The sequence below is a fragment of the Arachis stenosperma genome, chromosome 7 (genome assembly GCF_014773155.1).
Source record: "Arachis stenosperma cultivar V10309 chromosome 7, arast.V10309.gnm1.PFL2, whole genome shotgun sequence".
NCBI classification, from domain to species: domain Eukaryota; kingdom Viridiplantae; phylum Streptophyta; class Magnoliopsida; order Fabales; family Fabaceae; genus Arachis; species Arachis stenosperma.
In genome coordinates, this window is record NC_080383.1 from 43,050,783 (window position 1) to 43,074,328 (window position 23,546).

The 23,546-nt window shown below is 40.1% G+C and overlaps 2 non-coding genes across 2 annotated transcripts; both read left to right on the forward strand.

Annotated features, from left to right (window-relative positions):
* The first annotated feature begins 1,987 nt into the window (after positions 1 to 1,987).
* Positions 1,988 to 2,091, forward strand: LOC130942660 (small nucleolar RNA R71). Its single transcript, XR_009071224.1, has one exon. It is a non-coding gene; the product is annotated as a small nucleolar RNA R71 (small nucleolar RNA).
* Positions 2,092 to 8,404: 6,313 nt separating this feature from the next.
* Positions 8,405 to 8,508, forward strand: LOC130943229 (small nucleolar RNA R71). The gene has a single exon (XR_009071756.1). It is a non-coding gene; the product is annotated as a small nucleolar RNA R71 (small nucleolar RNA).
* The last annotated feature ends 15,038 nt before the right edge of the window (positions 8,509 to 23,546 follow it).

Sequence of the window (23,546 nt, forward strand, 5' to 3'; positions counted from 1 at the left end):
TTGTTTCTGGCGTTCAATGCCAGCTTTATGCTTTGTTCTGGCGCTAAATGCCAGCCAAATGCTCCTTACTGGCGTTTAAACGCCAGTAAACTCTTCCTCTAGGGTGTGCTGTTTCTTTTGCTATTTTTTATTCTATTTTTGATTTTTGCAATTGTTTTGTGACTCCACATGATCATAAACCTAATAAAACATAAAAGAATAATAGAAATATAGATAAATAAAAATTAGGTTGCCTCCCAATAAGTGCTTCTTTAATGTCAATAGCTTGACAATGAGCTCTCATGGAGCTTCACAGATCATCAGAGCATTGTTTGGACCTCCCAACACCAAACTTAGAGTTTGAATGTGGGGGTTCAACACCAAACTTAGAGTTTGGTTGTGGCCTCCCAACACCAAACTTAGAGTTTGACTGTGGGGGCTTTATTTGACTCTGCATTGAGAGAAGCTTATTGTGCCTCTTTTCCATGGTTGCAGAGGAAGATTCTTGAGCTTTAAACACAAGGTAGTCCCCATTCAATTGAAGGACTAACTCTCCTCTGTCAACATCAATCACAGCTCCTGCTGTGGCTAGGAAGGGTCTTCCAAGGATGATGCATTCATCCTCATCCTTCCTAGTCTCTAAGGTTATGAAATCAGCAGGGATGTAAAGGCCTTTAACCTTTACCAACACATCCTCTACCAATCCATAAGCTTGTTTTATTGATTTGTCTGCTATCTCTAATGAGATTCTTGCAGCTTGTACCTCAAAGATCCCCAGTTTCTCCATTATAGAGAATGGCATAAGATTTATACCTGACCCGAGGTCACATAGAGCCTTCTCAAAGGTCATGGTGCCTATGGTACAGGATATTAAGAATTTACTAGGATCTTGTTTCTTTTGAGGTAGAGTTTGCTGAACCCATGTATCTAGTTCACTAATGAGCAAGGGGAGGTTCACCTTCCCAAGTCTCATTACTGAACAACTTGGCATTCAACTTCATGATGGCTCCTAGATATTGAGTAACTTGCTCTTCAGTTACATCTTCATCCTCTTCAGAGGAAAAATAGTTCTCAGGGCTCATGAATGGTAACAGGAGGTTCAATGGAATCTCTATGGTCTCTAGGTAAGCCTCAGATTCCTTAAGTTCCTTAGTTTGGAACTCCTTTTTGTTCAGAAGACGTCCCAGGATGTCTTCCTAACTGGAATTCACGTCCTTCTCCTCCTTTGTGTATTCGGCCATATTGATTATATCAATGGCCTTGCACTCTCCTTTTGGATTCTCTTCTGTATTGCTTGGGAGAGTACTAGGAGGGGTTTCAGGGATTTTTTTACTCAGCTGACCCACTTGTGCCTCCAAATTTCTAATGGATGACCTTGTTTCACTCATGAAACTTAAAGTGGCCTTAGATAGATTAGAGACTATGTTTGCTAAGCTAGAGGGGCTCTGCTCAGCATTCTCTGTCTGTTGCTGAGAAGATAATGGAAAAGGCTTGCTATTGCTAAGCCTATTTCTTCCACCATTATTAAAGCCTTGTTGAGGCTTTTGTTGATCCTTCCATGAGAAATTTGGAAGATTTCTCCATGAGAAATTATAGGTGTTCCCAGAGGGTTCACCCATGTAATTCACCTCTGCCATTGCAGGGTTCTCAGGATCATAAGCTTCTTCTTCAGAAGATGCCTCTTTAGTACTGTTGGATGCATTTTGCCATCCATTCAGACTCTGAGAAATCATGTTGACTTGCTGAGTCAACATTTTGTTCTCAGCCTATATGGCATTCAGTGCATCAATTTCAAGAACTCTCTTTTTCTGAGGCGTCCCATTACTCACAGGATTCCTCTTAGAGGTGTACATGAATTGGTTATTTTGCAACCATGTCAATGAGTTCTTGAGCTTCTGCAGGCGTTTTCTTTAGGTGAATGGATCCACCTGCAGAATGGTCCAGTGACATCTTAGAAAGCTCGGATAGACCATCATAGAATATATCTAAAATGGTCCACTCTGAAAGCATGCTAGAAGGACACTTTTTGGTTAACTGCTTATATCTTTCCCAAGCTTTATAGAGGGATTCACCATCTTTTTGCTTGAAGGTCTGAACATCCACTTTAAGCTTGCTCAGTGGTGTGCGAAATTGTGATCACTACTTTTCACAACTCAAATAATCCCTAGTAATGGCCCCAAAAACTTGGTGCTCAATACCATGGCATAAACACAACTTTGCACAACTAACCAGCAAGTGCACTGGGTCGTCTAAGTAATAAACCTTACGCGAGTAAGGGTCGATCCCACGGAGATTGTTGCTATGAAGCAAGCTATGGTCACCTTGTAAATCTTAGTCAGGCAGACTCAAATGGGTATAGATAATGGATGAATAAAACATAAAGATAAAGATAGAGATACTTATGTATATCATTGGTGAGAACTTCAGATAAGCGCATGAAGATGCCTTCCCTTCCGTCTCTCTGCTTTCCTACTGTCTTCATCCAATCCTTCTTACTCCTTTCCATGGCAAGCTTATGCAAGGGTTTCACCGTTGTCAGTGGCTACCTCCCATCCTCTCAGTGAAAATGTTCCTATGCTCTGTCACAGCATATGGCTAATTAGCTGTCGGTTCTCGGTCAGGCCGGAATAGAATCCAGTGATTCTTTTGCGTCTGTCACTAACGCCCCGCCTGCTAGGAGTTTGAAGCACGTCACAGTCATTCAATCATTGAATCCTACTCAGAATACCACAGACAAGGTTAGACCTTCCGGATTCTCTTGAATGCCGCCATCAGTTCTCGCCTATACCACGAAGACTCTGATCTCACGGAATGGCTGGCTCGTTTGTCAGGCGAGCACTCGGTTGTCAGGCGATCAACCATGCATCGTGTATCAGGAATCCAAGAGATAAACACTAGAGCCTTGTTTGCTTGTAGAACAGAAGTGGTTGTCAGTCACTTTGTTCATAAGTGAGAATGATGATGAGTGTCACGGATCATCACATTCATCAAGTTAAAGAACAAGTGATATCTTGGACAAAGAACAAGCGGAATTGAATAGAAGAACAATAGTAATTGCATTAATACTCGAGGTACAGCAGAGCTCCACACCTTAATCTATGGTGTGTAGAAACTCCACCGTTGAAAATACATAAGAACAAGGTCTAGGCATGGCCGAATGGCCAGCCTCCCAAAGTGAGTTCAATCATAAAAACATGATCAAAAAGCTCTCCAATACAATAGTAAAAGGTCCTACTTATAGAAAACTATTAGCCTAAGGTGTACAAGGATGAGTAAATGTCATAGAAATCCACTTCCGGGCCCACTTGGTGTGTGCTTGGGCTGAGCAATGAAGCATTTTCGTGTAGAGACTCTCCTTGGAGTTAAACGCCAGCTTTTATGCCAGTTTGGGCGTTTAACTCCCATTTTGGTGCCAGTTTCGGCGTTTAACGCTGGAATTTCTGAGGGTGACTTTGAACGCCGGTTTGGGCCATCAAATCTTGGGCAAAGTATAGACTATCATATATTGCTGGAAAGCCCAGGATGTCTACTTTTCAACGCCGTTGAGAGCACGCCAATTGGGCTTCTGTAGCTCCAGAAAATCCACTTCGAGTACAGGGAGGTCAGAATCCAACAGCATCTGCAGTCCTTTTCAGTCTCTGAATCAGATTTTTGCTCAGGTCCCTCAATTTCAGCCAGAAAATACCTGAAATCACAGAAAAACACACAAACTCATAGTAAAGTCCAGAAAAGTTAATTTTAACTAAAAACTAATAAAAATATATTAAAAACTAACTAGATCATACTAAAAACATACTAAAAACAATGCCAAAAAGGGTACAAATTATCCGCTCATCACAACACCAAACTTCAATTGTTGCTTGTCCTCAAGCAACTGAAGATCAAATAAGATAAAAAGAAGAGAATATGCAATGAACTCCAAAAATATCTATGAAGATCAGTATTAATTAGATGAGCGGGGCTTTTAGCTTTTTGCCTCTGAACAGTTTTGGCATCTCACGCACTCTATCCTTTGAAATTCAGAATGATTGGCTTCTTTAGGAACTTAGAATCCAGATAGTGTTATTGATTCTCCTAGTTAAGTGTGATGATTCTTGAACACAGCTACTTATTGAGTCTTGGCCGTGGCCCAAAGCACTCTGTCTTCCAGTATTACCACCGGATACATACATGCCACAGACACATAATTGGGTGAACCTTTTCAGATTGTGACTCAGCTTTGCTAGAATCCCCAATTAGAGGTGTCCAGGGTTCTTAAGCACACTCTTTTTGCCTTGGATCACAACTTTATTTCTTTCTTTCTCTTTCTTTTTCTCTTTCTTTTTCGTTTTTTTTTTCGCTTGCTTCTCTTTTTTTTTGTATTCACTGCTTTTTCTTGCTTCAAGAATCATTTTTATGATTTTTCAGATCCTCAGTAACATGTCTCCTTTTTCATCATTCTTTCAAGAGCCAACATTCATGAATCACAAATTCAAAAGACATATGCACTGTTTAAGCATACATTCAGAAAACAAAAATATTGCCACCACATCAAAATAATTAAACTGTTATAAAATTCGAAATTCATGCAATTCTTTTTCTTTTTCAATTAAGATCAAAGAAAGGTGATGGATTCATAGGACATTCATAACTTTAAGGCATAGACACTAAGACACTAATGATCATAAGACACAAACATGGACAAACATGAAGCACAATTTTCGAAAAAACAGAAAAAATAAAGAACAAAGAGATTAAAGAACGGGTCCACCTTAGTGATGGCGGCTTGTTCTTCCTCTTGAAGGTCTTATGGAGTGCTTGAGCTCCTCAATGTCTCTTCCTTGTCTTTGTTGCTCCTCTCTCATGATTCTTTGATCTTCTCTAATTTCATGGAGGAGGATGGAATGTTCTTGGTGCTCCACCCTTAGTTGTCCCATGTTGGAACTCAATTCTCCTAGGGAGGTGTTTAGTTGCTCCCAATAGTTTTGTGGAGGAAAGTGCATCCCTTGAGGTATCTCAGGGATCTCATGATGAGAGGGGTCTCTTGTTTGCTCCATCCTTTTCTTAGTGATGGGCTTATCCTCATCAATGGGGGTGTCTCCCTCTATGTCAACTCCAACTGAATAACAGAGGGAAAGGCTAACCTTGCCAAGGTAGAGGACTTGTCCGCCACCTTATAGAGTTCTTGGGCTATAACCTCATGAACTTCCACTTCTTCTCCAATCATGATGCTATGAATCATGATGGCCCGGTCTAGAGTAACTTCAGACCGGTTGCTAGTGGGAATGATGGAGCGTTGGATGAACTCCAACCATCCTCTAGCCACGGGCTTGAGGTCATGCCTTCTCAATTGAACCGGCTTGCCTCTTGAATCTCTCTTCCATTGTGCGCCCTCTTCACATATGACTGTGAGGACTTGGTCCAACCTTTGATCAAAGTTGACCCTTCTTGTGTAAGGATGTTCATCTCCTTGCATCATGGGCAAGTTGAATGCTAACCTTACATTTTCCAGACTAAAATCCAAGTATTTCCCCCGAACCATTGTAAGCCAATTCTTTGGATCCGGGTTCACACTTTGATCATGGTTCTTGGTGATCCATGCATTGGCATAGAACTCTTGAACCATCAAGATTCCGATTTGTTGAATGGGGTTGGTAAGCACTTCCCAACCTCTTCTTCGGATCTCATGGCGGATCTCCAGATATTCACCCTTTTTGAGTGAAAAGGGGACCTCGGGGATCACCTTCTTCAAGGCCACAACTTCATAGAAGTGGTCTTGATGCACCCTTGAGATGAATCTATCCATCTCCCATGACTCGGAGGTGGAAGCTTTTGCCTTCCCTTTCCTCTTTCTAGAGGTTTCTCCGGCCTTGGATGCCATAAATGGTTATGGAAAAACAAAAAGCAATGCTTTTACCACACCAAACTTAAAAGGTTTGCTCGTCCTTGAGCAAAAGAGAGTAGAAGAAGAAGAAATGAGGAAGAAGGGAATGGCTATGTGTTCGGCCAAAGAGGGGGAGAAGTGGTGTTTAGGTTGTGTGAAAATGAAGGGGTGAAGAAGGGTATATATAGGAGAGGGGGAAGGGTAGAGTTCGGTCAAGTGAGGGTGGGTTTGGGTGGGAAAGTGGTTTGAATTTGAATAGTGAGGTAGGTGGGGTTTTATGAAGGATGGATGTGAGTGGTGAAGAGAAATATGGGATTTGATAGGTGAAGGGTTTTTGGGGAAGAGGAGTTGAGATGATTGGTGAATGGGTGAAGAAGAGAGAGAGACAGTGGTGGGGTTGGTGGGGATCCTGTGGGGTCCACAGATCCTGTGGTGTCAAGGAAAAGTCATCCCTGCACCAAATGGCATTCAAAATCACGTTTTGAGCTATTTCTGGCGTTAAACGCCGGGCTGGTGCCCATTCCTGGCGTTTAACGCCAGGTTCTTGCCCTTTTCTGGCGTTTAACACTAGTCTGGTGCCCCTTTCTGGCGTTAAACGCCCAGAATGGTGCCAGACTGGGCGTTAAACGCCCAACTGCTAGCCTCACTGGCGTTTAAACGCCAGTGGGTTCTTCCTCCAGGGTGTGCTGTTTTTCTTCCTGTTTTTCATTCTGTTTTTGCTTTTTCAATTGATTTTGTGTCTTCTTATGATCATCAACCTACAAAAAACATAAAATAACAAAGAGAAATAGATAAAATATAACATTGGGTTGCCTCCCAACAAGCGCTTCTTTAATGTCAGTAGCTTGACAGAGGGCTCTCATGGAGCCTCACAGATACTCAGAGCAATGTTGGGACCTCCCAACACCAAACTTAGAGTTTAAATGTGGGGGTTCAATACCAAACTTAGAGTTTGGTTGTGCCCTCCCAACACCAAACTTAGAGTTTGACTGTGGGGGCTCTGTTAGACTCTGAATTGAGAGAAGCTCTTCATGCTTCCTCTCCATGGTGACAGAGGGATATCCTTGAGCCTTAAACACAAAGGATTCTTCATTCACTTGAATGATCAGTTCACCTCCATCAACATCAATCACAACCTTTGCTGTGGCTAGGAAGGGTCTGCCAAGGATGATAGATTCTTCCATGCACTTCCCAGTCTCTAGGACTATGAAGTCAGTAGGGATGTAATGGTCCTCAATCTTCACCAAAACATCCTCTACAAGTCCATGAGCTTGTTTTCTTGAGTTGTCTGCCATCTCTAGTGAGATTCTTGCAGCTTGCACCTCAAAGATCCCTAGCTTCTCCATTACGGAGAGAGGCATGAGGTTTACACTTGACCCTAAGTCACACAGAGCCTTCTTGAAGGTCATGGTGCCTATGGTGCAAGGTATTGAAAACTTCCCAGGATCTTGTTTCTTTTGAGGTAATTTCTGCCTATACAAGTCATTCAGTTCTTTGGTGAGCAAAGGAGGTTCATTCTCCCAAGACTCATTTCCAAATAGCTTGTCATTAAGCTTCATGATTGGTCCAAGATATTTAGCAACTTGCTCTTTAGTGACATACTCATCCTCTTCAGAGGAAGAATACTCATCAGAGCTCATGAAAGGCAGAAGTAAGTCCAATGAAATCTCTATGGTCTCATTTTGAGCCTCAGATTCCCATGGTTCCTCATTGGGGGACGCATTGGAGTTCAGTGCACTCCCATTGAGGTCTTCCTCAGTGGCGTTCACTTCCTCTTCTTCCTCTCCAAATTCGGCCATGTTGATGACCTTGCACTCTCTTTTTGGATTTTCTTCTGTATTGCTTGGAAGAGTACTTGGAGGGAGTTCAGTAATTTTCTTACTCAGCTGTCCCACTTGTGCCTCCAAATTCCTAATGGAGGACCTTGTTTCAGTCATGAAACTTTGAGTGGTTTTGATTATATCAGAGACCATGGTTGCTAAGTCAGAGGGGTTCTGCTTAGAATTCTCTGTCTGTTGCTGAGAAGATGATGGAAAAGGCTTGCCATTGCTAAACCTGTTTCTTCCACCATTATTGTTGTTGAAACCTTGTTGAGGTCTCTCTTGATTCTTTCATGAGAAATTTGGGTGATTTCTCCATGAAGAATTATAGGTGTTTCCATAGGGTTCTCCTAAGTAATTCACCTCTTCCATTGAAGGGTTCTCAGGATCATAAGCTTCTTCTTCAGATGAAGCATCCTTAGTACTGCTTGGTGCATTTTGCATTCCAGACAGACTTTGAGAAATCAAATTGACTTGTTGAGTCAATATCTTGTTCTGAGCCAGGATGGCATTCAGAGTGTCAATCTCAAGAACTCCTTTCTTCTGATTAGTCCCATTGTTCACAGGATTCCTTTCAGAAGTGTACATGAATTGGTTATTTGCAACCATTTCAATCAGCTCTTGAGCTTCTGTAGGCGTCTTCTTCAGATGAAGAGATCCTCCAGCAGAGCTATCCAAAGACATCTTGGATAGTTAAGAGAGACCATCATAGAAAATACCTATGATGCTCCATTCAGAAAGCATGTCAGATGGACACTTTTTGATCAATTGTTTGTATCTTTCCCAAGCTTCATAGAGGGATTCTCCATCCTTCTGTCTGAAGGTTTGGACTTCCACTCTAAGCTTACTCAATTTTTGAGGTGGAAAGAACTTTGCCAAGAAGGCATTGACTAGCTTTTCCCATGAGTCCAGGCTTTCTTTAGGTTGTGAGTCCAACCATGTCCTAGCTCTATCTCTTACAGCAAAAGGGAATAGCATCAGTCTGTAGACCTCAGAGTCAACCCCATTAGTCTTGACTGTGTCACAGATTTGCAAGAATTCAGCTAAGAACTGATGAGGATCTTCCAGTGGAAGTCCATGGAACTTGCAATTCTGTTGCATTAGAGAAACTAATTGAGGCTTGAGCTCAAAGTTGTTTGCTCCAATGGCAGGGATAGAGATGCTTCTCCCATAGAAGTCGGGAGTAGGTGCAGTAAAGTCACCCAGCACCTTCCTTGCATTGTTGGCATTGTTGTTGTTTTCGGCTGCCATGTCTTCTTCTTCTTTGAAGAATTTGGTTAGGTCCTCTACAGAAAGTTGTGCCTTAGCTTCTCTTAGCTTTCGCTTCAAGGTCCTTTCAGGTTCAGGGTCAGCTTCAACAAGAATGCCTTTGTCTCTGCTCCTGCTCATATGAAAGAGAAGAGAACAAGAAAATGTGGAATCCTCTATGTCACAGTATAGAGATTCCTTGAGGTGTCAGAAGAACAGAAAAATAGAAGAAAGAGGTAGAAGAATTTGAACTTAGTCAGATAGAGTTCGAATTGTGCATTGAGAAGGAGTGGTACTCCATAAATAGAAGGATGTGAGAAGAGAAGAGGAGAATTTTCGAAAATTAATTAAAAAGATGTCAAAAACATTTTGAAAAATTGGTTGATAATTTTCGAAAACTCAAAGTGGAAAAGAATTCAAGTGATTTTTGAAAAAGATTTGAAATTAGAAATTAAAAAGATTTGATTGAAAATTAATTTGAAAAAGATGTGATTAAAAAGATATGATTGAAAAGATATGATTAGAAAACAATTTTAAAAGATATGATTTTGAAAATTAATGACTTGCCTAACAAGAAAAGATATGATTCAAACATTAAACCTTTCTCAACAGAAAAGGCAATATACTTGAGATGTTCAATCAAATCATTAATTGTTAGTAAGTATCTTTGAAAAAGGAAAGAAATTGATTTTGAAAACATTTGATTGAAAAGATTTGATTTGAAAAAGATTTGATTTTGAAAAACCTTGAAAACTTGAAAAAAAAATTGATTTGAAAACAAAATCCTCCCCCTTGTGCCATCCTGGCGTTAAACGCCCAGAATGATGCACATTCTGGCGTTTAACGCCCAAAATGCTACCTTTTTGGGCGTTAAACGCCCAACCAGGTACCCTGGCTGGCGTTTAAACGCCAGTCTGTCCTTCTTCACTGGGCGTTTTGAACGCCCAGCTTTTTCTGTGTAATTCCTCTGCTGCATGTTCTGAACCTTCAGTTCCCTATACTATTGTCTTGAAAATAGAACCAAGATCAAATAAACAATGCATGCAAGACACCAAACTTAAAATTAGACACTAGACTCAAACAAGAAACATAAAATATTTTTGGTTTTTTATGCTTTTGAAATTTTTTTGTGCTTTTTCGAAAATTATATGGAAATAGAAAATGAAGGTTTCAGAATTCTTAGTTTGGATTCCAGGAATCATTGCAATGCTAGTCTAAGACTCCGGTCCAGGAATTAGACATGGCTTCACAGCCAGCCAAGCTTTCAAAGAAAGCTTCGGTCCAAAACACTAGACATGGCCAATGGCCAGCCAAGCCTTAGCAGATCATTGCTCCAATAGCAAGATTGATAGAAATCAACAAGCTCTTGTGATGATCAGTTGAAACCTCGGTCCAATAAGATTAGACATGGCTTTACAGCCAGCCAGACTTCAACAGATCATCATGAAACACTAGAATTCATTCTTAAGAACTCTGAAGAAAAAAATACCTAATCTAAGCAACAAGATGAACCGTCAGTTGTCCATACACAAACAATCCCCGGCAACGGCGCCAAAAACTTGGTGTGCGAAATTGTGATCACTACTTTTCACAACTCAAATAATCCCTAGTAATGGCCCCAAAAACTTGGTGCTCAATACCATGGCATAAACACAACTTTGCACAACTAACCAGCAAGTGCACTGGGTCGTCCAAGTAATAAACCTTACGCGAGTAAGGGTCGATCCCACGGAGATTGTTGCTATGAAGCAAGCTATGGTCACCTTGTAAATCTTAGTCAGGCAGACTCAAATGGGTATAGATAATGGATGAATAAAACATAAAGATAAAGATAGAGATACTTATGTATATCATTGGTGAGAACTTCAGATAAGCGCATGAAGATGCCTTCCCTTCCGTCTCTCTGCTTTCCTACTGTCTTCATCCAATCCTTCTTACTCCTTTCCATGGCAAGCTTATGCAAGGGTTTCACCGTTGTCAGTGGCTACCTCCCATCCTCTCAGTGAAAATGTTCCTATGCTCTGTCACAGCATATGGCTAATCAGCTGTCGGTTCTCGGTCAGGCCGGAATAGAATCCAGTGATTCTTTTGCGTCTGTCACTAACGCCCCGCCTGCTAGGAGTTTGAAGCACGTCACAGTCATTCAATCATTGAATCCTACTCAGAATACCACAGACAAGGTTAGACCTTCCGGATTCTCTTGAATGCCGCCATCAGTTCTCGCCTATACCACGAAGACTCTGATCTCACGGAATGGCTGGCTCGTTTGTCAGGCGAGCACTCGGTTGTCAGGCGATCAACCATGCATCGTGTATCAGGAATCCAAGAGATAAACACTAGAGCCTTGTTTGCTTGTAGAACAGAAGTGGTTGTCAGTCACTTTGTTCATAAGTGAGAATGATGATGAGTGTCACGGATCATCACATTCATCAAGTTGAAGAACAAGTGATATCTTGGACAAAGAACAAGCGGAATTGAATAGAAGAACAATAGTAATTGCATTAATACTCGAGGTACAGCAGAGCTCCACACCTTAATCTATGGTGTGTAGAAACTCCACCGTTGAAAATACATAAGAACAAGGTCTAGGCATGGCCGAATGGCCAGCCTCCCAAAGTGAGTTCAATCATAAAAACATGATCAAAAAGCTCTCCAATACAATAGTAAAAGGTCCTACTTATAGAAAACTATTAGCCTAAGGTGTACAAGGATGAGTAAATGTCATAGAAATCCATTTCCGGGCCCACTTGGTGTGTGCTTGGGCTGAGCAATGAAGCATTTTCGTGTAGAGACTCTCCTTGGAGTTAAACGCCAGCTTTTATGCCAGTTTGGGCGTTTAACTCCCATTTTGGTGCCAGTTCCGGCGTTTAACGCTGGAATTTCTGAGGGTGACTTTGAACGCCGGTTTGGGCCATCAAATCTTGGGCAAAGTATGGACTATCATATATTGCTGGAAAGCCCAGGATGTCTACTTTCCAACGCCGTTGAGAGCGCGCCAATTGGGCTTCTGTAGCTCCAAAAAATCCACTTCGAGTGCAGGGAGGTCAGAATCCAACAGCATCTGCAGTCCTTTTCAGTCTCTGAATCAGATTTTTGCTCAGGTCCCTTAATTTCAGCCAGAAAATACCTGAAATCACAGAAAAACACACAAGCTCATAGTAAAGTCCAGAAAAGTGAATTTTAAGTAAAAACTAATAAAAATATACTAAAAACTAACTAGATCATACTAAAAACATACTAAAAACAATGCCAAAAAGGGTACAAATTATCCGCTCATCACTCAGCTTTTGAGGAAGAAAGAACTTGGCCAAGAAGGCCGTGACCAGCTTATCCCAAGAGTCCAGGCTATCTTTAGGTTGTGAGTCCAACCATGTTCTAGCTCTGTCTCTTACAGCAAAAGGGAAAAGCATGAGCCTGTAGACTTCAGGATTTACTCCATTAGTCTTAACAGTATCACAGATCTGCAAGAATTCAGTTAAAAATTGATAGGGATCTTCTGATGGAAGTCCATGGAACTTGCAATTCTGTTGCATCAGAGCAACTAGTTGAGGCTTCAACTCAAAATTATTTGCTCCAATGGCAGGGATTGAGATGCTTCTTCCATAAAAGTTGGAAGTAGGTGTAGTATAATCACCAAGCATCCTCCTTGTGCCTTCACCTTTGTTATTGGATTCGGCCATGTCTCTTTCTTTTTCGAGATTCTCTATAAGGTTTTCTCTGGATTGTTGTGCTTTAGCTTCTCTTAGCTTCTTCTTCAGAGTCCTTTTAGGTTCAGGATCTGCTTCAACAAGAATGTCCTTGTCCTTGCTCCTGCTCATATGAAAAAGAAGAGAACATAAAAGAAGAAGAATCCTCTATGTCATAGTATAGAGATTCCTTTATGTGAGTAGAAAAAGAAAAGAATAGAAGAAGGGGGAGAAAAATTTGAACATAGAGGAGAAGAGAGAGTTCGAATTTTTAGATGAAGAGAAGTGTTAATGATTAAATAAATAAATAGAAGGAGATGAGATAGAGAGAAATTCGAAAATTGTTTTTGAAAAAATAGTTAGTGATTTTTGAAAATTAAGAGAAGAAATAAAATTAAAATTAAAATTTGAAACAATTAGTTAATTAAAAGAATTTTGAAAAAGAGGGAGGTAATTTTCGAAAATTAGAGAGAGGAAAGTAGTTAGGTGGTTTTGAAAAAGATAAGAAATAGTAAAACAAACAAAAAGTCAATTAGTTAGTTGAAAAAGATTTGAAAATCAATTTTGAAAAGATAGGAAGTTAGAAAAGATTTTTGAAATCAATTTTGAAAAAAAGATATGGTTTGAAAAAGATATGATTGAGATTTGTTTTGAAAAAGATTTGATTTTTAAAATTAAAATTGATTACTTGACTAACAATAAATTAAAAGATATGATTCTAGAATTTAAAGATTGAACCTTTCTTAACAAGAAAGTAACAGACTTCAAATTTTTTAATCAATCACATTAATTGTTAGTAAAGTTTTCAAAAATTATGAAATAAAAATTAAGAAAAAGATTTTGAAAATCAAGTTTAAAATTTTTGAAAAAAAATAAGAAGAAAAATGAAAAAGATTTGAATTTTGAAAAAAGGTTTTGAAAAGATAGGATTTTTAAAAATGAAATCTTGACTTAACTAATAAGAAACAACTAATTTTAAAATTTTTTGACTAACAACCCAAAGATTTCGAATTTTTGAGTAAAATAAGGAAAAAATATTTTTTTGATTTTTGAATTTTTAATGAGGAGAGAGAAAAACACAAATATGACCCAAAACATGAAAATTTTGGATCAAAACCAATGATGCATGCAAGAACACTATGAATGTCAAGATGAATACCAAGAACACTTTGAAGATCAAGATGAACATCAAGACTTATTTTTGAAAATTTTCAAGAAAAGAAAAAAAATAAGCAAGACACCAAACTTAGAAATTTTTAATGCTTAGACACTATGAATGCAATAATGCATATGAAAAATAACAAAAAAAAATACAAAATAAGAAAATATGAAGATCAAACAAGAAGACTTACCAAGAACAACTTGAAGATCATGAAGAACACATGCATGAATTTTCGAAAAAAATGCATAAATTTTAAAAACATGCAATTGACACCAAACTTAAAAATTGACACTAGACTTAAACAAGAAACACAAAATATTTTTTATTTTTATGATTTTATTAATTTTTTTGGATTTTTCGAAAATTATTTTTTTAGAAAAAACGAAAAAGAAGAAAAGTTTTTGAAAAATTTTTGAAAACTTTTTTGAAAAGAAAATTACCTAATCTGAGCAACAAGATGAACCGTCAGTTGTCCAAACTCGAACAATCCCCGGCAACGGCGCCAAAAACTTGGTGCACGAAATTGTGATCATCAACAATGGCGCCAATAGACTTGGAGCTCTCAAACGTGAATCACACATTGTCACAACTTCGCACAACTAACCAGCAAGTGCACTGGGTCGTCCAAGTAATACCTTACGTGAGTAAGGGTCGATCCCACGGAGATTGTCGGTATGAAGCAAGCTATGGTCATCTTGTAAATCTCAATCAGGAGGATTCAAATGGTTATAATGGTTTTCAAAAATAAAGATAAATAAAGCATAAAATAAAGATAGAGATACTTATGTAATTCATTGGTGGGAATTTCAGATAAGTGCGTGAAGATACTGTGTTCCTTCTGAATCTCTACTTTCCTACTGCTTTCATTCAATCATTCTTACTCCTTTCCATGGCAAGCTGTATGTTGGGTTTCACCGTTGTCAGTGACTACCTCCCATCCTCTGAGTGAAAATGGTCCAAATGCTCTGTCACAGCACGGCTAATCATCTGTCGGTTCTTGATCATGTCGGAATAGAATCCAGTGATTCTTTTGCGTCTGTCACTACGCCCAACACTCGCGAGTTTGAAGCTCGTCACAGTCATTCAATCATTGAATCCTACTCGGAATACCACAGACAAGGTTTAAACTTTTCGGATTCTTAAGAATGCAGCCAATGGATTCTATCTTATACCACAAAGACTCCGATCTTTCGGATTGGAGGCTAAGAGATACACGCTCGTTCTAAGGTAGAACGAAAGTTGTTGTCAGTCATGCGTTCATAGGTGAGAACGATGATGAGTGTCACGGATCATCACATTCATCATGTTGAAGTGCAATGAATATCTTAGAATAAGAATAAGCTGAATTGAATAGAAGAATAATAGTATTTGCATTAATACTCGAGGAACAGCAGAGCTCCACACCTTAATCTATGGTGTGTAGAAACTCCACCGTTGAAAATACATAAGTGATCAACGTCTAGGCATGGCCGGATAGCCAGCCCCAAAATTCTAAGAACAAAACGTCCAAAGATAGATACCAAGATGTAAATACAATAGTAAAAAGTCCTATTTATATCAGACTAGCTACTAGGGTTTACAAAAATAAGTCTAAGTGCAGAAATTCACTTTCGGGGCCTACTTTGGTGTGTGATTGGGCTGGGCTTAAGCTTTACACATGCAGAGGCTTCTCTTGGGGTTAAACGCCAAGTTGTAACGTGTTTTTGGCGTTTAACTCCGGTTTGTGACGTGTTTCTGGCGTTTTACTCCAGAATGCAGCATGGGACTGGCATTGAACGCCAATTTGCATCATCTAAACTCGAATAAAGTATGGACTATTATATATTGCTGGAAAGCCCTGGATGTCTAATTTCCAACGCAGTTAAGAGCGCGCCATTTGAAGTTTTTTAGCTCCAGAAAATGCATTCCGAGTGCAGGGAGGTCAGAATCCAACAACATCAGCTGTCCTTTTTCTGCCTGAATCAGATTTTTGCTCAGGTCCCTCAATTTCAGCCAGAAAATATCTGAAATCACAAAAAAATACACAAAGTCATAGTAAAGTCCAGAAATGTGAATTTTGCATAAAAACTAATAAAAACATCCCTAAAAGTAGCTAGATCCTACTAAAAACTACCTAGAAACAATGCCAAAAAGCGTATAAATTATCCGCTCATCACCAGCCATAGCGGGTATTTGACTTCTCTTATGCACCCTGCCTCTAGTAGAGCTTGTACCTGATCTTCCACAGCTTGGGAGCATTTTGGCTCGAGCTTTCTACGCCTCTGTTGTACTGGTCGAGATCCTGGGTAGACTGATAATTTGTGACACATTAGCTTAGGGTCTATGCCTGGCATGTCTGCGGCCTTCCATGCAAAGAGATCGATGTTGTTTCGCAAGAACTGTATGAGTGATTCTTTCATGTGTCCTTTTAGGATGGTACCGATATTGGTTGTTTGGTCCGGGGTACTCCCGATCTAAACTTTTTTCTATTTCTCCTTCGGGTTGTGGGCGGAGTTCTTCCCGTCTCTGCATTCCATCAAGCTCGATTGTGAGGAATTCTTCTCCTCTACCTCTAAGGTTTAGACTTTCATTGTAACAGCGGCGTGCCATTTTCTAGTTTGCTTTTATTGTAGCTATCCCTTCTGGAGTTGGAAATTTCATGCATAGATGCGGAGTTGAGACAACTGCACCGAGCTGATTCAATGTTGTCCGGCCTATTAAGGCGCTATAGGCTGAACTTACGTCGACCACGATGTAGTCTATCTTGAGAGTTCTTGATTGGTTTCCTTTTCCAAAGGTTGTGTGCAACGAGATGTATCCAAGCGGTTGAATCGGGGTGTCTCCTAGCCCGAACAGGCTGTTCGGATATGCTCTTAGTTCTTTTTCTTCCAAACCGAGCTTGTCAAAGGCATTTTTGAACAAGATGTTGACGGAGCTCCCTTGGTCTATCAGTGTGCGGTGAAGGTTTGCATTTGCCAGGATAACAGTGATGACCATGGGATCGTCGTGTCCTGAGATTATACCAGATGCATCTTCTTTGGTGAAAGTAATTGCAGGGATGTCAGGCGCTTCCTCCTTCCCCTCGACATGATATACTTCTTTAAGATGTCTTTTGCGAGATGATTTGGAGACTTCTCCTCCCGCAAATCCGTCGTGTGTCATGTGGGCGTGTTGGTGGACGAAATTGTGATTCATATGTTATTGCATTTTGTAAAATTCATTGCTTTTTCTTTCCCTGGCAATGGCGCCAAAAACTGGTGCCAATACCATGGTTCACAACTTCTCACAACTAACCAGCAAGTGCACTGGGTCGTCCAAGTAATACCTTACGTGAGTAAGGGTCGATCCCACGGAGATTGTTGGTATGAAGCAAGCTATGATCATCTTGTAGATCTCAGTCAGGCTGATTCAAATATGATTGGATTAGATATTTAGATATTTAAAAGATAAATAAAATAAAGGGACAGAAATACTTATGTAAATTAATAGTGGGAATTTCAGATAAGCGTATGGAGATACTGTGCCCTTTCTTTTTCTACTTTCCTACTTCTTCCTTCAATCCTTTTTACTCCTTTCCATGGCAAGCTGTATGTAGGGCATCACCGTTGTCAATGGCTACATCCCATCCTCTCAGTGAAAAAGGTCTAAATGCTCTGTCACAGCACGGCTAATCATCTGTCGGTTCTCAATCAGGTTGGAATAGAATCCCTTGATTCTTTTGCGTTTGTCACTAACGCCCAGCCTTCAGGAGTTTGAAGCTTGTCACGGTCATTCAATCCCGGAATCCTACTCGGAATACCACAGACAAGGTTAGACTTTTCGGATTCCCATGAATGCCGCCATCAATTCTAGCTTATATCACGAAGATTCTGATTAAGGAATCCAAGAGATATGTGCCCGGTCTAAGGTAGAACGGAAGTGGTTGTCAGTCACGCGCGTTCATAGGTGAGAATGATGATGAGTGTCACGGATCATCACATTCATCAAGTTGAAGTGCAACGAATGTCTTAGAACAGGAATAAAGAGAATTGAATAGAAAATAATAGTAATTGCATTAAAGCTTGAGGTACAGCAGAGCTCCACACCATTAATCTATGGTGTGTAGAAACTCCACCGTTAAAAATACATAAGTGAAAGGTTCAGGCATGGCCGAATGGCCAGCCCCCAAAACGTGATCAATGGCCTCCTAAGATGAAGAATAAAACAAAACTGAGACCAAAGATATAACGTGGTCAAAAGACAACTAATACACTAGTAAAAAGTTCTATTTATATTAAACTAGCTACTAGGGTTTACATGAGTAAGTAATTGATGCATAAATCCACTTCCAGGGCCCACTTGGTGTATGTTTGGGCTGAGCTTGATCTATCCACGAGATGAGGCTTCGTTTGGAGTTGAACTCCAAGTTGTAACGTGTTTTGGGCGTTCAACTCCGGGTCGTGACGTGTTTCTGGCGTTTTACTCCAGAATGCAGCATGGGACTGGCGTTGAACTCCAGTTTACATCGTCAATTCCCAAATAAAGTATGAACTATTATATATTTCTGGAAAGATCTAGATGTCTACTTTCCAACGCCGTTGAGAGCACACCATTTGGAGTTCTGTAGCTCCAGAAAATCCATTTCGAGTGCAGGGAGGTCAGATTCCAACAGCATCAGTAGTCCTTTGTCAGCCTCCTATCAGAGTTTTGCTCAAGTCCCTCAATTTCAGCCAGAAATTACCTGAAATCACAGAAAAACACACAAACTCATAGTAAAGTCCAGAAATGTGAATTTATCATAAAAAATAATGAAAACATCCCTAAAAGTAACTAGATCATACTAAAAACTACATAAAAACAATGCCAAAAAGCGTATAAATTATCCGCTCATCACAACACCAAACTTAAATTGTTGCTTGTCCCCAAGCAACTGAAAATCAATTAGGATAAAAAGAAGAGAATATACTATAAATCCCAAAATATCAATGAATATTAATTCTAATTAGATGAGCGGGACTTGTAGCTTTTTGCTTCTGAACAGTTTTGGCATCTCACTTTTTCCTTTGAAGTTTAGAATGATTGGCTTCTCTAGGAACTTAAAATTTCGGATAGTGTTATTGATTCTCCTAGTTAAGTATGTTGATTCTTGAACACAGCTACTTTTATGAGTCTTGGCCGTGGCCCTAAGCATTTTGTTTTCCAGTATTACCACCGGATACATAAATGCCACAGACACATGACTGGGTGAACCTTTTCAGATTGTGACTCAGCTTTGCTAGAGTCCCCAGTTAGAGGTGTCCAGAGCTCTTAAGCACACTCTTTTACTTTGGATCACGACTTTAACCACTCAGTCTCAAGCTTTTCACTTGGACCTGCATGCCACAAACACATGGTTAGGGACAGCTTGATTTAGCCGCTTAGGCCTGGATTTTTTTTCCTTGGGCCCTCCTATCCATTGATGCTCAAAGCCTTGGATCATTTTTACCCTTGCCTTTTGGTTTTAAGGGCTATTGGCTTTTTCTGCTTGCTTTTTCTTTTTCTTTCTATTTTTTTTTCGCCAATTTTTTTTCGCAAGCCTTTGCTTTTTCACTGCTTTTTCACTGCTTTTTCTTGCTTCAAGAATCAATTTTATGATTTTTCAGATCATCAATAACATTTCTCTTTGTTCATCATTCTTTCAAGAGCCAATAATTTTAACATTCATAAACAACAAGATCAAAAATATGCACTGTTTAAGCATTCATTCAGAAAACAAAAAGTATTGTCACCACATCAATATAATTAAATTAAATTAAATTCAAGGACAATTTTCGAAATTTATGTACTTCTTGTTCTTTTAAATTAAAAACATTTTTTTATTTAAGAGAGGTGAAGGATTTATAGAATTTATTCATAGCTTTAAGACATAGTTACTACATACTAATGATCATGAAGTAGAGACACAAAACATAAATGAACACAACATAAAAACCAAAAAGCAGAAAGAAATAAGAACAAGGAATGAATCCACCTTAGTGGCGTCTTCTTCTTGAAGGACCAACAATGTCCTTAAGCTCTTCTATGTCCCTTCCTTACCTTTGTTGCTCCTCCCTCATTACTCTTTGATCTTCTGTTATTTCATGGAGAATGATGGAGTGCTCATGATGTTCCACCCTTAATTGTTCCACATTGTAGCTCAAATCTTCTAAGGAAGTGTTGAGTTGTTCCCAATAGTTGTTGGGAGGAAAGTGCATCCCTTGAGGCATCTCAGGGATTTCTTGATGATGAGCTTCCTCATGCATCTCTTGAGATCCGTGGAGGGTCTCCCTTGCTTACTCCATCCTCTTCTTGGTGATGGGCTTATCCTCTTCAATGAGGATGTCTCCTTCTATGATAACTCTAGCTGAGTAACATAGATGGCAAATAAGATGAGGAAAAGCTAGCCTTGCCATGGTGGAGGGCTTTTCGGCTATTTTGTAGATTTCATTGGAGATGACTTCATGAACTTCTACTTCCTCTCCAATCATGATGCTATGAATCATGATGGCCCGATCCACAGTAACTTTAGATCGGTTGCTAGTGGGAAAGATGGAGCGTTGAATGAACTCCAACCATCCTCTAGCCACAAGCTTGAGGTCCAGTCTTCTCGGTTGAACTGGCTTGCCTTTGGAGTCTCTTTTCCATTGAGCTCCTTCCACACATATGTCCATGAGGACTTGGTCCAACCTTTGATTAAAGTTGACCCTTCTAGTGTAAGGGCGTTCATCTCCTTGCATCATGGGCAAGTGGAATGCCAACCTCACATTTTCCGGACTAAAATCTAAGTATTTCCCCCAAACCATTGTGAGATAATTCTTTGGACTCGGGTTCATACTTTGATCATGGTTCTTAGTGATCCATGCATTGGCATAGAACTCTTGAACCATTAAAATTTCGACTTGTTGCATGGGGTTGGTTAGGACTTCCCAACCTCTTCTTCGGATTTCATGTCGGATCTCCGGATACTCATTTTTCTTGAGCTTGAAAGGGACCTCAGGGATCACCTTCTTCTTTGCCACAACATCATAGAAGTGGTCTTGATGGCTTTTGGAGATGAATCTTTCCATCTCCCATGACTCAGAGGTGGAAGCTTTTGTCTTCCCTTTTCCTTTTCTAGAGGATTCTCCAGCCTTAGGTTCCATTGATGGTAATGGAAAACAAAAAAGATTATGCTTTGACCACACCAAACTTAAAATATTGCTCGCCCTCGAGCAAGAGAAGAAAGAAGAGAAGAAGAAGAAGAAAATATGGAGGAGAGTGAGGGGAGATGGATTCGGCCAAGGTATAGAAGAGGGGGTTGTGTTGTGTGAAAATGAAGTAGAATGGAAGGGTATATATAGGAAGGGGAGAGGGTGTAGTTTTGGTCAATTAGGGTGGGTTTGGGTGGGAAAGTGTTTTTGAATTTTGAAGGTGGGTGGGGTTTATGGGGAAGAGTGGATGGATGTGAGTGGTGAAGGGGGTAATTGGGAAGAGAAATTGAAGTTGTTGGGAAGTGTGTTTTGGGGAAGAGTGTTATAGGATTAGGAGGTAAGGTGGGAATATGTTAGGTGGGGATCCTGTGGGGTCCACAGATCCTGAGATGATCCTGTGGGATCCACAGATCCTGAGATGTCAAGGATTTACTTCCCTGCACCAATTAGGCATGTAAAATTCCTTGGCATACCATTCTGGCGTTTAAACGCCGAGGTGATGTACGTTCTGAGCGTTCAACGCCCATGTGTAGCATGTTTCTGGCGCTGAACGCCAGTTCCATGCTTGTTACTGGCGTTCAGCGCAAACTTTCCTTAAGGCACATTCCTGGCGTTCAAGCGCTAGGATGTTGCTTGTTTCTGGCGTTCAGCGCCAGATTCATGCTCTGTTCTGGCGTTGAACGCCAGCCAGATGCTCCTTACTGGCGTTGAACGCCAGGATGTCCTCCCTCCAGGGTGTGATTTTTCTTCTGCTATTTTTGATTCTATTTTTAATTTTTATATTTTTTTTTTCGTGACTCCACATGATCATGTACCTAATAAAACACAAAATAAGAATAAAGTAAAGTTAAAATTAGATAAATAAAAATTGGGTTGCCTCCAAACAAACGCTCTTTTAATGTCATTAGCTTGACAGTGGGCTCTCATGGAGCCTCACATGTGATCAGGTCAATGTTGTATAGTCCCAACACCAAACTTAGAGTTTGGATATGGGGTCTTAACACCAAACTTAGTGTTTGGTTGTGGCCTCCCAACACCAAACTTAGAGTTTGACTGTGGGGGCTCTGTTTGACTCTGTACTGAGAGAAGCTCTTCATGCTTACTCTCTTTTGTCACAGAGGGATGGCAATGTGCCTTAAACACAAGGTAGTTCCCATTCAATTGAAGGACTAATTCACCTCTGTTGACATCTATCACAGCTTCTGCTGTTGCTAGGAAAGGTCTTCCAAGGATGATGCATTCATCCTCTTCCTTCCTAGTGTCTAAGATTATGAAATCAGCAGGGATGTAAAGGCCTTCAACCTTTACTAACACGTCCTCTACTATTCCATAAGCTTGTCTTAATGACTTGTCTGCCAATTGTAATGAGAACAAGGCAGGTTGTACCTCAATGATCCCCAGCTTCTCCATTACAGAGAGTGGCATAAGATTTATCCCTGACGATCACATAGAACTTTTTCAAAGGTCATGGTGCCTATGGTACAGGGTATTAAGAACTTGTCAGGATCTTGTCTCTTTTGAGGTAAAATTTGCTGAATCCAGGTATCTAGTTCACTAATGAGCAAGGGAGGTTCACTTTCCCAAGTCTCATTACCAAACAACTTGGCATTCAGCTTCATGATAGCTCCTAAATATTGAGCAACTTGCTCTCCAGTTGTATCTTCATCCTCTTTTGAGAAAGAATAGTCTTTAGAGCTCATGAATGGCAGAAGCAGATTTAGTGGAATCTCTATGGTCTCTATATGAGCCTCAGATCCCTTTAGGTCCTCAATAGGGAACTCCTTCTTGTTTGAGGGACGTCCCAGGAGGTCTTCCTCACTAGGATTTTCGTCCTCCTCCTCCCTTGTGCATTCGGCCATATTGATCACATCAATGGTCTTGCACTCTCCCTTTGGATTCTCTTTTGTATTGCTTGGGAGAATACTGGGAGGAGTTTCAATGACTTTCTTACTCAGCTGGCCCACTTGTGCCTCCAGATTTCTGATGGAGGATCTTGTTTCACTCATCAAACTGAAAGTGGCTTTTGACAGATCAGAGACTAAATTTGCTAAATTAGAGGAGCTTTGTTCAGAATTCTCTGTCTGTTGCTGAGAAGATGATGGAAAAAGCTTGTTATTACTGAGTCTATTTCTTCCACCATTATTAAAGCCTTGTTGAGGCTTTTGTTGATCCTTCCATGAGAAATTTGGATGATTTCTCCATGATGAGTTATAGGTATTTCCATAAGGTTCACCCATGTAATTTACCTCTGCCATTGCAGAGTTCTCAAGATCATAAGCTTCTTCAGAAGCTGCCTCTTTAGTACTGTTGGATGTGTTTTGCCATCCATTCAGACTTTGAGAGATCATGTTGACTTGCTGAGTCAACACTTTGTTCTGAGCCAATATGGCATTTAGAGCATCAATTTCAAAAACTCCTTTCCTCTGAGGCATCCCACTATTCACGGAATTCCTCTCAGAAGTGTACATGAATTGGTTATTTGCAACCATGTCAATAAGTTCTTGAGCCTCTTCAGGCGTTTTCTTTAGGTGAATAGATCCACCTGCAGAATGGTCCAATGACATCTTAGAAAACTCAGATAGACCATAATAGAATATATCTAATATGGTCCATTCTGAAAAC